Source organism: Epargyreus clarus, unplaced genomic scaffold, assembly GCF_041222505.1.
Source record: "Epargyreus clarus isolate Ecla_fem2 unplaced genomic scaffold, WU_Ecla_fem_2.2 ptg000001l, whole genome shotgun sequence".
Lineage (NCBI taxonomy): Eukaryota > Metazoa > Arthropoda > Insecta > Lepidoptera > Hesperiidae > Epargyreus > Epargyreus clarus.
The window spans coordinates 3,350,771-3,366,558 of NW_027332209.1; the positions used below are offsets into that span (position 1 = coordinate 3,350,771).

At 33.7% G+C, this 15,788-nt stretch overlaps 1 protein-coding gene across 1 annotated transcript in view; it reads left to right on the plus strand.

The window, feature by feature from the left end:
• The first annotated feature begins 776 nt into the window (after nucleotides 1–776).
• LOC140743242 (uncharacterized) overlaps nucleotides 777–15,788 on the plus strand; it is a 70,660-nt gene continuing 55,648 nt past the window's right edge. The window contains exon 1 of the mRNA XM_073074369.1: nucleotides 777–1,135. The gene's annotated coding sequence lies outside the window, so the exon portion shown is untranslated. The remainder of the gene's footprint in view (nucleotides 1,136–15,788) is intronic.

Below are 15,788 nucleotides of genomic sequence, written 5' to 3' on the forward strand. Positions count from 1 at the left end.
AAAAACAATTTATGAATTGTGTAAATAAATATTTTTCAATAAATAATCTCTTTACTTTAAGCTCTCTACTTTAAATCAATATATTTGTTGTTGCTCATAATCTTCAATGTGAATATTTAGATGTTACATAAATAAATCAATTAAAAGTTACTTTTGGCACCTTTTAGATACTTTGTACAAGTAACACGTTGTTACAGTTAGAGAATGCAGAATCTCGTATAACAAATAACTTTGTTCAATACTACAAATAAAGTTCTTAAAAAAGTGGATACTTGTATAAATAGCAACACTGCATGCCATTATCTACACCACTGACAGTTTATTTCAGTATTATCGGTCAATTACCTTTGTAATCTATGATTTATAACATTTTTTATACAAAATACAATACATTTTATGAAACTTAAAAAAATATCTTAATGTTCTAACAGTAATTAAAATAATATTTATTTTAAGTAACGATCTCTAAATTACTTTTAGAATATTTCATGCTGCCATCTAGTGCCAAAGTTAAGTACCTTTGAGATTTTAAGTTACTGTGTTGGTTAGTTGTTATTTCATATGGTGGAAAGATGTCGCTGTTGTAAAAGTATAACTACTCCAAATAAAGTAGGCCTAAAGTTGCGACGTTAATGCTGATACTCAATAAGCTTTGAAGTTTTCCGTATTATACTAAAGTTGTCAATGAAAACAATATACCCCTACAAAATTATGTACGCGAGGAAACTGGTTGAAGTTTCAGCGAGGTACAGTCTTTTTAATTTGGTAGACGTATACGTTTCATTTGGCGGGAAATTTTAGAGATGTGGGAAGAATAGATAGAGTTGACTTCAGCTCGTCGGAGAGACGCAGGCGTGAGCCGGCATATAATCATGAACATTTGAAAAAGCCGGCTGTCATAGCGTCAGATGTGTGGGTCTCGTACATTCGTGGGTACGAAAAAGTTTATTAAGTGTTTTCAATAATATATAATTATAAACTTTACATCTGTGATAACAACCAATGAAAGGGACAACTGTATAAACATTTTTGTTTGTAGAGTAGCATAAAAATAATGCATTTTAAACTCGTTGTGCTGTATATCTAGTGCGTTGAAGGTGTGAAAAACACAAGAAAAGTTCGGATAATTGAAAAGGTAAGATTACTTATTTATTTGTTACACATTTTTTTAGTACATAGCTAGTAGAAATAAAAGATATAATAAGTCGTATATAAACACTTATTTGGTTAAGTGCAAAAGAATATACAGAGATAAATTGCACATTTTATTAAGTATTAAGTATTATATTTTAAAAGTAAAAAATATAAAATATAACCATTATAAAATAAGGTGAAAATGTTGCAAATTTATTAGTTGCTTTCGGACCGTATCGGATTAATAGAACATATTCAATGTATTTTTATTGAAGTCCCAATTCAAATTTAATATTACATATTAATTTCTACTAATTCGCATTGAAGCTTTGTGGTGTAAAATGATGGGTAATACTGACATGAGATGAGACCAGTGCCCAGCTATGGTCGTCAAAATTTTAATCATGCTTCATATTTAATGCTTTGATAAAATACTTTACCACAATAAAAAAAAAACATTTGGATACAAACATACCTAATATTTTCATATATTTATACATCTAAAGATCGTACCCTTATCGGGATTGGGTCCTTGGGATGCTGACCTTCTTACCACAAAGGTCGTAAACCGCAGAACTTATTGCCCGCCAACCTGCACTTAACTACCAACTCGGTGAACTATGGTCAAGACCTTCCTAATTTGGGAGGAGGCCCGAACTCACCATAGATGATAAATAGTATATGAATAAAAAAATTCTAACAAAACTACTACGAAGCTTTACCCAATTAGGTATCCAGGTACAAAGTGCGTAGATGAATAAGGTTCTTAATTAGACGTAAGCACTTTTGGGACCAACTATTCATTAAGCATTTAACAAAGCTTAACAACCGTTGTTATCTTATGCGAACAACCGGGCCCTTATCTATGTGCCCTCCAAAGCAGGGAAGCGCGCATGAAGTTTAGCCACAAGGTCGGATTAGACACGTAGCAGGTCGCAGCAAATGTTACGGGGCAGCGTAGCTACACCACTACCAACCACAACCAGGCCATAGGACCACTCACATATCTTCGGAATTCGTAGAACGACGACGAAGAGAGATCCAAAAGTGATTTTCTGCGAAATTACTCATCTACTGAGTGTTCTATTGGGAAAAAATACGATTTTTTTACGTGACACTAAGTCCAGTAAGACTTGGATGGACGGAAATATGGATACCGTAAAATAGTTTCAGAACTAGGACTCAGGTCCTGGATCAACTCCACATAAGTTAAGCAATAGTTAAAATAAGTCCTCAAATATTAAGAACTGGAGATACAATTTACAAATAATTAATCATTTAACTCTGACTCATTTGTTCTTTGATAATAAAATTCTCCGTACAAGAATAAATTATTTATCAATGTTATGATGTTATACGTATTTAAACAATATCTTCATATTGTTTATTGGATAAATTGTAACCATTGAAACATTAATTACTTCAATTAATATAAACTAAGTTCAACTTAACTCCCCTGTAATATGGTTTAGTTTTGGCAGGACTGATTAAATTAAGTTCAAGTTAATACTCTCTGTGGGTTGCGCATATGTGTTTTGCTCAACAAACATAGGTGTAAGTTCCTGCCAACTTGTATGGCAAAGCTAATATTGTTCATAAATGACTCAATTTGCAAGATCCCATTGTTGAGAGTAGTTTTGGGTACATCGTTTAGGTACCTAATCATCGTCCAAAATAGCCGCATCAGTGCAAGGTTTCTTTACTCATAGTTGTAGTGATCTGGTTTGACCCTTTTTCGAACTATTGTTGCAAATAGGTAAACTCAGTCGTCGATCGATGATAGTTCAAACATCGATCGTCGTTTTATTCAGCTAAAGATACCGCACCAGTAGATCCACGTTGATCAAGGGCCGATCTATGCCCTCTCAATGTGCCGGACACCCTAAATTTAAATATTATATTACTAAGATGCGCGATAACACATTTTAGTAATACCATATTTAAATATAAATTCTAACATTGGAATACATAAATGTATGTATTGGACTTGTTTTGATGAAAGAAAACATTGTTTTGCCATTCGAGCCTTAATAATAAACATAATCCAGCACATTTATTAGCTGACGGAACATAATACTTATTACGAAATTATATGATTAGGCAAGCGAGAAGCAAGAAATCATTACACTGCATTTTTCTATGATACGTAGGTAATTGATACGATTTTTCGTTTCATTCTGCCAATATAAATAGGACAAGATTTACATAAATAGGTATATGATTGAATTTGAAGGTAACGAAATCTCGAAGAAAACTGGCACATTTGAGCAGAATTTGCATTTATCACTTCCCGTGAACTGCTGATCGAAAGTGCTTGCCAACTGGCATTGCCGATTTAATATTATTGCACACATTACTCTACCTGCATTCTCAGGCAAACTTTGAATATCTTTGGCTTAAATCACTTTCCAAAATAGGGCATCTGCTTTTACTTCAGAATTGTTTAACTATCAAACTATTAATTTCCCAATTTTTTAATTGTTAGCTTTTTTTGATTACAGCGAACATTTTTGTACGGAATCCAATAAAGATCGTTATCGTAACAAAATTTTGTAATGCAGAAAAAGAAGCAAGGATTAAATATTCAACTTTAAGTTCAGTTTATACTTCTTATTGTAGATTCGAGCCGAATTTATTTATCCATAATGTAAACGCAAACTTCAGAGGAAATCTTGAAACTTACGAAATGGACAAAGAACCCGGAAAGGGAATAATTTGTTTGCTAAGCAAGTATTTGGTCTGGCCGGAAATTAAATCTGGATTCAGCTAAGCTCTGTAGCGGCCTTAGAAAATCTATTGCTCTAGACTATTCTACTATTTGTACTTATACTCTAGATGTAGTTTAACGTGCATACATGTAGTGATAAGTTGCAATTGCTGCCCATGGAAGTCTATATACTATAAACAACCTCAGATAGAATTTGAGTACTATTCTTGGTCAGCGACAGATGCAATGTTATCTATAAGAATTAAACTGGATCGTCTAAAAATGTGTAATTCGTCTTCGACCAGTTTTGATCGAATGTGTACTTAAAAATGCTTTTTGGTACTCCAATAAGGCTAGGCTATCCTACACACTTATTGACGGTCCGATAAAACAGTTAATTGGTAGGTACGCTGTCTCAGCAATTTTGGGAATTTAATAGACGAGCTGAGATTCTCGGTCTCGTCTCGTTACGACATTCCTTAACCAGAATTCTCGGCAATGTATGAGATTTGTGAGAATATCTTGAGACAATTAATCATCTGTGAGCCTAATAATAAACGTGGGTGGTGGTGGACTTCCGAATATGTTAATGTTATCCTTTTATGAACACTTTAAGGACGTCTGCATATAATGTATGCATCGAATAAATTCTAAGTTTGAGTGTATAACATTTAAAAGTTGCTTTTTCAGCTAATGTTTAATAGCACGATTTAAAAAATGATGGTAACTGGTAATGAAGTTTTGGGTTCCTCCAAAAACTTAATAGATATTTTTTTACAGTACTCTATAGTACACCTATATGCGAAAGATAAACAAATATTAACTTTCAAATTTCCATCTTTAGTCGTCATCTACGTTATTACCAAGAATTATTTTAAATATTTTAATATTTTTCTCATAGACATGACGAAGATAAAATAAAAAAAAGTATTTAGTATCCAAAATTGTTATCACTCGAAAAATATAATCCAAGAACAGAATGTGCAAATTCAATAATCACAAGATAAATCAATGACATATTACAACAAATACAACAGACATTAGGCCATCGATGATTCAATGTGATAATTGAAGCTTGGATTTTAATAGGTAATCGATTATTGGCGCTAAAGCCTCTCATCACAGCAAGAAATAAGTGATCTCAGACCATGGAAACAATCGAGATACCGCGTACGAATCACTTATCGCGTATAAAATAATTCCGACTTTACTTTCCCAGACTACATAAAGGACAGATATTCTCGGATGATTTCGGATAGTGTCAAAAGTGCATTGACTATATTATTAACATTCATTACTTTCACTAAGGCTTTTGACATAAAGGGGACATTTTTAGTCTCGTGAAGGTAACGTCGTCTTATATTTACTCCTTTCTAAGGTATCCACAAACTTTTTGGGTCGGAACCAAATTAGCGGCGAATGTACTGGAGGAAGCACTTAACAAGGGTCTGCAAATAGACCGTGTACTTAGTACGAATATTTGTGTAACGTGATTAAAACTCCTACAATATTTGGTTAACCTAATTAGGTCGTAGTAATTGTTAGTTTGCTTAAGAGCGGGCATCTTGTGGTTGCGGGTAGGAAGGAAGGTTGGATATTAAGATATCATGCTATATATAGTACCTACATGAATATTACTACTAAGAGAGATATAGTTTAAGATTATATGAATTTTAATGAAAAGACTAAGCTAATAAAATTTTGTTTCGTGTATCTTCCACCCTTTAACCTTTATTTGATCACAAAAGCGAGCTTATGATGATACATACTGATCCGTAATCATTTTTCAATTTGGTTGGATTTTTTCTTAAATTTTAATCAAGTTTTTTTTAGACAATATTGTGTAATAATGACTATGACTATTGATATGTGTATTGTAATAATAATGGCTACATTTTAATTGGATTGACTATGTACTGACATTATCTAGATATTAAGTTTTTGACATTTTATATTGTAATCAATTAATTATTTGGAATCCGTTTTATTACATATAAAATTAATGAAGAATTGTACTTTAACCATGACTAATCATGTAAATTATTATAATAATGAATTGTAACCCATTATAAATTGCATGCCTTGACAGGTGGAATTTGGCGAACCTATTCTATTACCGTCGATCAATTGTACTTATCCATTTTCAGGCAATAAATTATTTGAATTGAATTGAATTGAAGTTTTTAAGTTGGCTACAATGGTTTTTACGACTCGTTTCTGTGCATGGATTGTTACAATTTGGCCTTTCTCTACCTCCCTTCAAATGCGGGTTGGACAGAAAAGTGCGGCCAAGGTGAAAAAATAATTATAAAATATTTCGTCTACTTCTGCAAAATAGCTCTCAATTCATTATACCGATTAAAGTGAAATATACCAAAGTTTTGTACAAACTGACGTACGAATCCATCAATGAGATATTGTCAACTCAATTGACATTAAGAGATAAGGATGACCTCTCTAAATAACGGGAGATTCATACTACTAGCAAGATAAGAACAAAACGTTTTTAAAACTCTACTATTCATTGTACGGAGCGCAGAATTTTAATTAAACCTGTCCAATGTGTAACGGACGCGGATTTATAACATTTTTTCCATTTCCCCTATGTTTAATTTTAACATAGGAACTATTTTTATTACTGCAGCGGTTTGCCCTATCTGATGGGCGTTGTAAACCATCTGTTAACATTAATGCAAGCCACGCTTTATAATAAACAAATGTTCGATTATACACGTCTTGTGTGTGTTTAAGAAAGATCCGAAATTTTATATTTGGAACGTTTAATTTTTAACGAGAATTTTGCAATCTTGAGACTACGAGTATAAATTAATGACTATATGAGCTATGGCATAAAAGCGTTGACCGTAGGGTGAACAATAATATTAACGACATCCGATTTTACCAATTCATACGTGATTTAAAATGGGGCGATTAATTTTCGGAGAAATTTTCATATGCAACTTACATTCGAAAATCCGATTTTTTTATGTTTATTTATGCCGGTTAGTATTCGATAATGTATTAAGAAAGAAAGAAAGAAAGAACACATACCTACTTTTAATATTTGTAGAGGATAGAGTAGTCATCGCGGCACGTGTCAATTGAGAAAATTGAGAAATTGAGTTTTGAAGGTAGAAAAAAGCGTTCCACTTTTGTGACAAAAGCTACGCGGATGCTACAATAAAAGTCAGACCCCATTATATTATTATAAACCTGCATTTAAACCGCAGCAAGAGCTCAGCAAGTATCAACTTACATTTTTACGCTCCACAATGCTTTCTGGCACTATTTTAAAATAATGGCCCTTAATGAATCCATCCAGGAAGGAACGGGATGAAATGTTGCAGTGAATCCATTGTGTGCTTTCCGCATTTTTCATTATGCGTTTTTACTATTCACTCAATTGTTCTGCACTGGAGGTAATATGCAAAACAACTTTTTTCGGCATAAAGTAAGCGGTGTATGAAGTAACTGCACTATTTTCTATATCCAGAATACGATCGCTCTGTTGGCGAAACTGCTTACAAAACATCAAAGATTTTTCTGAGTTTACGTTTAAAAAAGTAATCGGCGCAACTGCTTATCCTTTATTAGCTACATCCTCAATTAGCTACATCATGAATTAACTATGCTAAAATCATGAACAACTGTGATCTAATAAATCAGTACAGGTTATTGTAAGGTGGTGTAACTCTGCATATTCAAACTGCAGTACAAACGCATACTATTATAGCGGCTTAAAATTGGTGCTGCCCACGCTGCTGCATTTTGGTTCCAAAAGCGGGAGTAAGTCAACCAATATTTGTACGAGGTATTCCATGTTGACGTGTCATAACTCTTTTTGCTATAGGTACGATCCCTAGGTTTTCAAATCGCACATAAATCAACAGTGACATAACTTTTGGTACACGAATCAACGTAAAAATATAGTAACTCTCATTTTATGTCTGCCAGGCCTTAAATATCTAACGCTTGATCTTCATTTGGAGTAGGACGAACCTACTCCAAATGGAAATAGGCGTGGCTTTATGAATAAACGACCCCGCAATGGAAATACTCATTCCGAGTTTATGAATGAATAAGCGTTCTGTCAATCTGTTCGTTGATTACTGTCCTATCTCGGGCTACGACTTCCCTAGCAATTTATCTACAGAATGTTCGTTTAACAAATTTTGTTTCGTTCCAACTTGTAAATTTTCATCACGACCCTCGCTCGCTTAATCTTTTAGATTGCTAGTGATTTTTTATGTCTACACGTTGTGGATTACTTTCTACAGTACTCTGATTCCGAATACAGTTCCCTTATGTAATTACATTTTATATTTAAGTTCTAAATTATATAAATTCCTTGGCTTTATTTCAACGTTCTGATTGTGTATCCGATTTTCAGATACCTGTTACAAACATTGCAATGGCTCTGAAATAAATATCAAATAAAAAGTTGTATGAATATTCGTAGTATTAGGAATTCAATATTTTAAAGCCCTAAAACTCCTTAGTGATCATATTCCACGGGCTATGCATTGATCATGCAGAGTTCAAATATTCCAATTTTGATTTATACTAAAGAGTTAGATAAGGGTTCAAACTAAGTTTCTTGGCAGCATCATTATTTGACTTCCTGGTTGAGGTCATAATTTACTCCGAGGTTCGGTGTCCCCCACATCAACTATTTCAACACGCAGATTTATAGGGATTACAAGATTTATCGTAGGGTTTACCTTAGTGACTTCTTGATCCTATTAAATCTAATCAGTAGTGTAAATCGATATCCTTGAGGTTTTCTAATGAAGTTTCAAATTGAAACCGTATTCTTGCTATTGCGCTAAAAATTGTTAAGAAAAAGTTATATAGAATTTATTTTCCTCTAAGAGGAGATTAGAGGAAATAAGACTCACGGAAAAGGAATGAAGTCTTTAAATGCAGCTTTCAGAAAATGTGTCTGCGATTCTTTGAAATTTTCTATATTTAATAAAATACTACCTATTTTAAATCTTGACCACAATATCTGCGAGGTGTACGTTATTCTCTATGAAGTCATTTCAATATCTTTTATTTATATTCTAGTTTTTCTGCTTGTGAATTACATATTTTGTAATATCTTCTATAAGCTGTGTGTGTGTTCATTTTAATTTGTCTCTAACGCTTCAACCTTTTTTCAATCTTTTTTCGGACGAGTTGATATATCTAGGAAATCGACTGATCGATAGACTGCTTGCTTACTCAGTACCTTGGTCTACTTAGTTGGAGTTCTAAGTCTAATGCAAACAGTACGACAGTCTTGTCTTGTGATTACCGTCACGTTATGGGAAATTCAGCAATACCATTTGAAGATTTAGTAGTAGTATTCAAGTACTACTGATATCAACGGTATCACAATCAAGTATCATCACAGTAACATGTAAATTGCAACTGCAGGTCAATATGTACTCGATACCGCTGATTGGATGGGCCCTCCAGTGTGTGGTATGGGCTAGCTTAACGAGCACTCGAGTCGAGAGTCATAACTAGAGCTATTAATACGAATTCATTATTGGATTTCCGATATGACGTAGGTACAATGTAATTATATGCAAATTGCTACGAGCAAGTCAAATTTGTGCTATATTATGATCGATGTTGTTGTTAAATTTGGCTAATATCAAAATTTTCTGATAGGTTTTACATATTTTTAGACAAGGGATACTAATATTTTCAGATAGCATTTATATACTTTAAAACAAAGGATGGTATGCTTGTTATAGAGCTCAACATAGTTAATTTGATTCCATACATATTCTTATTGTACTTTACTTCATAGTGTGCAAAAATATAGGGTACATTAAAAATAATTAGAAGGAGACTGTACAATGGCTACGACATGACATTAGACTATTAATCTTCAGTTATTTTACACAAAGAAGAAAAAATCTTAGTTCTCCTCTTTAATTGAATCCCAAGAAAGGAACAAAAACAGAATAACGTACTTTAATCAAGGCCTTTCCGTCTAAGAAAAGATAATTTGCTAGGTTTGAACGGTCTCTTGTTAATTATGAGGCTAATGTAGCTTAATGGTCTAGATAGAACTGGACCCTTCTGTAACTGGTTATAAAGTGCACGCAATTTTCGCCCCATTCACAATACGATAAAACCGTAAGCCGTCTACAGTTCGCACCAGATGTTCACAAATGTTCGAGACAGACCGTACTTACGTCATAACGTAACCCTCTCAAGTAGGAAGGGAGAAATTTATGTTTTTATAGAGCACACAAGCTCTGTTCAATAGTTTGGATCCCATGGGGCCCTTTAACTTGTCCAAATGTTTAAGCATTCAGATTTAACTCTACTACTTTGTTTGAGGAACTTTATGAATATTTCTTGATGAAAGAATGCTGGATAGACTGAAAGTAGGAATTGAATACAATAGTCTGTAGCTGATCATAATAAAATTAAAAACATGTTGTACTATAATATGCTTATCTTACGAGTTCTCTAAGACACGTACATAACCGGAAGATTAGGAAAGTATATCTAAATTTATCATTTAGGTATCTGCTCGGCTTAGAATGAAATCCGGAATCTTATAGAGGGTGGACCGACCTGGTGACCTACAGTTAAATGGGTTCGACTATCGATTAAAATCGTAATACACCAAAAGTAAATTGAATAGGAAAATAAAACTGAAGTGATATACCTTAGAGCCGTAAAAACATTTTCCGACAAAGCTAATGAAACAACATCGAAACTGTGAAAAAGAAATGCCGGAAAGATTTTTTCTTGAGTATTGATATAAAGCAAGGGAGTTTAGAAATCAGTATTTTTGGTATGTAAATATGTATAGGTATACAATTTGACATGCCTGATCCCATGTAGGATTTCAGTTTTATTTGGAATTTATCCTAAATATCTATTGACATATGTGCTGACTTAATTAGTTTTCCTCTGAATTAGGTATGTTACGTGAAACATCATTTACTGTGACTATTATTGCTTCAATTACACATTTATTACTTCAAATACAGCGTGTCTTTGACTATTATCATTAAATGTACTACAATATACCAGTTAGCTATTTCAGTTATATCCTTTGTCTTCCAATGTTATCATTAGGTGAACTATTTACTTGTTTTCTTTGTCAATTACAATTGTCCTTTGACTATTATCATCAGGTGGACTATATCTATTGAGTTTACTATTTCATTTTCAAAATAAACTAATTCAAACTTCCTTTGTCGATAATATTTAAGCAATGTTATTTGAAAGGGCAGTGATAGCCTAGTGTTTAAGAAATTCGGCCTCTCGAACGAGGAGTCCGAGGTTCAAATTCCAGGCACGCTGATTTTTTCGAATTTACGTGTGTATTATAAAATAATTATCACTTGCTTAAACGGTGAAGGAAAACATCGTGAGGAAATCTGCAAACATTCTCATTCTGAGAGGAGACCCGTGCCCAACAGTGGGACAATAATGGGTTGATGATGATTTGGAAAATTACATTATAATCATCATTGCAGTTTTAATACCTAATTTCAAGTAAAAGAAAAGGTTGATGATACTAATAACCCAACAAAGGATAATCCTTTGGTCTCGTTGAGAATGAGATTTTGTGAGAAATGCCGTCTAGTCTGCCTCGGCAGATTTTAATCTCCACTTTGCAGTCCAATGTAATAAGCTTAGCTGGTCCAGCAAATCTCGTGAAGATGAGTAGTGTAGTTAATTCCTTTAATTGATTTTCATTGCGTTTTATCTCTTCTCCAATTGGCGAAAATTCACTGAAATCATAAATTCGGCATTTTTTTTAAACTAAACCTAAAATGTAGACAAAGCATGTGTATTAAGGTTTCTTTTCTTGTAACAAAAATATTAATTAATTTCTTTTGTCTACAATTATGATCACAATATAAACGTAATTTCTCGAAACTGACATAAATCATTTGTATAATCAAATATTAATTTAGAGTTGGTTACTTCTAATTGTAAAATAATTTATCTTCACTGTTAATTTCTACCAAATTGCTGAACACAATTACTGAACGACCAAAACTTGGAGTGAATAATTTGACAAATTCGTGTTGACAGAGCGGTCCAGTTAGTAAATAAAGTGACGTTTATTTCATTACAGTCTTGTAACTCTGAAATACTACAGTTAACCAAAGCACCGAACTGTAGAAGGTATTTTTTCGTCAAAGGTAAGGTTCTTGCATTAGTTACGTTTTAGTTAAAATGATATTTTTTATTAAAATGTCTCATTTTGAAACGCTGGCGTTTGTTGTTAATACTGGTATTAACAATATCACATTCATCGTTTAATTTACAAATACCATTACAATTGTATCAACTTCTTATATTAAGTCTGGATTATTTATGGTAATAATAGTGCTAGCATAATTTAAACTTATAAAACATAACGTTCTTCATCATTTGTTTATCGTGTTTAATATTTGGTTCAGTATTAAACTTTGAAACTCTAGAGTGCCTATACCGGACAGCATACCGCAGTTACATTTTGCAAGCTCATGCATTCGAATAGAAGCTTCCCTTTGAGTCTACCTCGCTGTTTAACTTGATTGAAACGAAAACGCTCCATTCCTAAATCTGGTTTTGTAAAAAGCTCACCTTTTCGTGATATATTTTTTCTAAAACGGTTGAACCGTTGCGCTAAAAAAATTGCAGTAACGTTCACCAGCGCCCCTACAGTCGAATAAACCTTTGGCGGTACCTCGTTAGTTCCCGCTATACTGTGATTCAGTTGTACTCGTAAATGTACACTTTTAGTAAAACCGCTTTGCTTTTGTAAATTGCTCAATTTTCAAGAATAAAAAAGACCCAAATATAAATTGTCTTTTTAACTTCAAAGATGGGCCAGAAATGGTATGAGAACGAAGTACAAAATTATTCTACAATAGGTCTGTGTGTACCGAACATGCGTCTCATTTGAAATAGTCAGTTCTGTTGTTAAGTGATAAATAAACTTTTAATTGAATTATGTATAGTATCTAGAGTAGATTTTATAAAGATAGCTTTTTGTAGGGCTAAGTTAAGGGTGCTTTATTATACAGTAAATCTAATCTTACAGAACCCTGTAAAAGTTATGAGACAAAAACATTAATTTATTAGATCACAACATATTTTGAAACTTGATTCTAATGGGAAAGCCTACTGGATGAAAATATTTTGAATTTACTCCGAGCGTACCTACATAAGTCCGCATTGGAGCGGCGTGATGCAGTAGCCCCCTGTCCTGTTTTGGGTTGAGACCCGTGCCCAACCGAGTGACATAAAAAGTGTTGCAGCAGTACGAATAAATAAAAGTCAGATTTTCCGTGATAATTTACGTCGCGGACGGACTTAAAATCCCTGACCGAAAGCTGCGCCTCTGAATGTTTGAAGCTCCAGTGCCGGTTTACCGAAAGCTCCAGTTTTGCGAAAAGTTTCGTGTTTGCGTTCCACTTTAACTTTTTGATTTTTTATCTGAATGAAGTGGCGAATCGGTGTGTACTCACTTCGTCCACACTGTAAGCCAAATTGACATGAGCTGCAAACACAACGACAACTAAATGTTTAATCGAACGTTAGTAATTATCGCAAGGATAAGTTCAAAGTCGACTACATTGAACGTTTGTGAAATTGGAAATCCCACTATAATTCGACTAGGACAGGCTAGCTGTCTGTCCTTAATGCAAAACTGCTTAGTTATAGCACTACGAGATTATTGGTTTAAATATTGTGATAAGACAATGATAAAATATTAATAAGAGTTACTTCTGTGTCGTCAGGGACGCCATTTAGGTATGATCGACTTGTAAAAATTCTGTTTATAATTCGCAAAAAAGTATGTTCTTATTAGCTTCTCATCGTGCTCATGACGGATAATGTTCACTTAAGCATTGTTTTTTCCATTTCTTAAAATCGATAAAAAAACATGTTTCCGGTTTTAAGAAGGACTATTGGTTTTATTACCGTTAGTGCCCTTTAGATTTTTTTACATAGAAATACCATCAATATGAACTATAATCACCGGAGGTTGATTATTATCCGCGCCCAAGGCCCCACTCCCACATGTAACTTAGTTATCGACTTGCACTAACTACGTACCTATCTGCACCATACCGCATGCACTGACCTACATGACGGTCTAGATAGTAAACATATCCTTTACAACCACGTCAAAATGATCTTAATTATCTTATCATGTTATATTTACCGTTGAGACGACTATAATAGAAGCGTTGTCTATTCAGGTTCGTCCTACTTTTGTAATTCAAACATATCGTGCTGGAAACTGTTATGTTTTATTAAAAATCTTTAAGTTTTTATATGAATGCAACAAAGTACTCTCTTATTGACTATGACTTTGTTTTATAATATGTAGTGATAATATGAAGTTGTTCTATTCTTGTCTATAAACTATTATCTAACCCAACTCCCACATCTTTAGATGTCGGTAATACAGTCACCGTTTGCTGCACCATATGCTCTGACCTGAATAACTGCTCCAGATTAATACAAACACATATTTCCGTAGTTTCGCCTTGTTTGCAGTTTTTATTGACAGGATATTAGGAAAATTTTGAAATTGAGCCGTTTCTTCCTCATTCCGGTTAAAAACTGCATAACGAGCGGTCCTTGCTAGGATTAATATACAAGGCTGGACGAGCGATTAACTCATTGTCATAAATTGTTCTGACAATGTACACGATGCTGATTAACTCATAAATTGAAGTACGAGTTACATTCGCATTAGTCAATCTGGTTTCAGAAATGTGATGTTATTCATACATACATACATATTCATCTGTATTTGAATAATAAATGTATTTTAGTAGTTTTCTATATTTTGTTGTTGTTTTAACTTTTGAGTCATGTTGATAAATATTGGTAGCTTTTCTGAAATTTTTCGACATTAAGATGTTTTTCTGAAGAAATCTGAGTCGTCCGTCAAGTTCGTTAACCTCACTTAGATGATTAGGTGAGATATCAGTAAATTCGCATACCAAGGCTAATTTACCTAGTCTGTCTACGTGAATTTAGCGCAACGGGGGCACAAGATAATGAACCCTGCAGTTCTGCGTCCGTGAGCCGGTGCGAATTCTATTTGCATTCATAAGCTTCTAGCCGTGACTAAGTGAGAGGACTACAGAGGATTCCAAATCTAATTGAATTGTAGAAATGTAATCATAAGTAGATAAGTTGATTTAATATACTTGTTTTTTCAGACTGTTCGAATGAAGAGCCGAGTTCATATAGTTTCCATTATGAAATTTCAAGAATTGTTGATGTTAATAGTTCGTTAACCTTACATAGACAGAAACTGTATTTACAATCTGGGGCATAATATGTATATAGTATATCGAAGCTAATTTCTTCATCATCTATTTACATGAAATCAGCAAACTAACAGAAACAAAGATAATTAACGCTATGGTTCTATGTTTGTGAACAGCAAATGCAAACTAAAACTAGAGTGAACTAAAATGAATTTTGTTAGCTAGGGATGATTTCGAGAGCGACGTGTTGCAGAGGACTAATCACTGTTAAACTGTTGATTACGGGAATAGTATCGGGAATATAATTATGGTGTTTTGTACTTTATAATTTCGAAGTAACAAACAGGCAAGCAGTCACCTGATGGTAAGCAGGACCAGCGGCATGCCGCCTGTGAACATCTGTATTCGAAAGTCCTACGCAAAGTCGGCCACGCATAAATGTTGCTGCTTGCTACCTCCTGAGGACTAAGTTCGAAATATTTACATAACTACGTCTTCCTTATCACACCCTTTAAACCGGAACACAGCAGCGCTTAACACGACGTTTTTAGCTGAATTATGTGTTATAGTGGTGTTTCCAGAATCGAACCACAAAGGGGTCAACCGCTTTCATATAGCTTGTGAATATTTTCTGTCAAGTTGTAAAATGGTAGGATTAAGTGAGAAATTACTTAGATGTTCAAAATGAACGGGATAGGTGT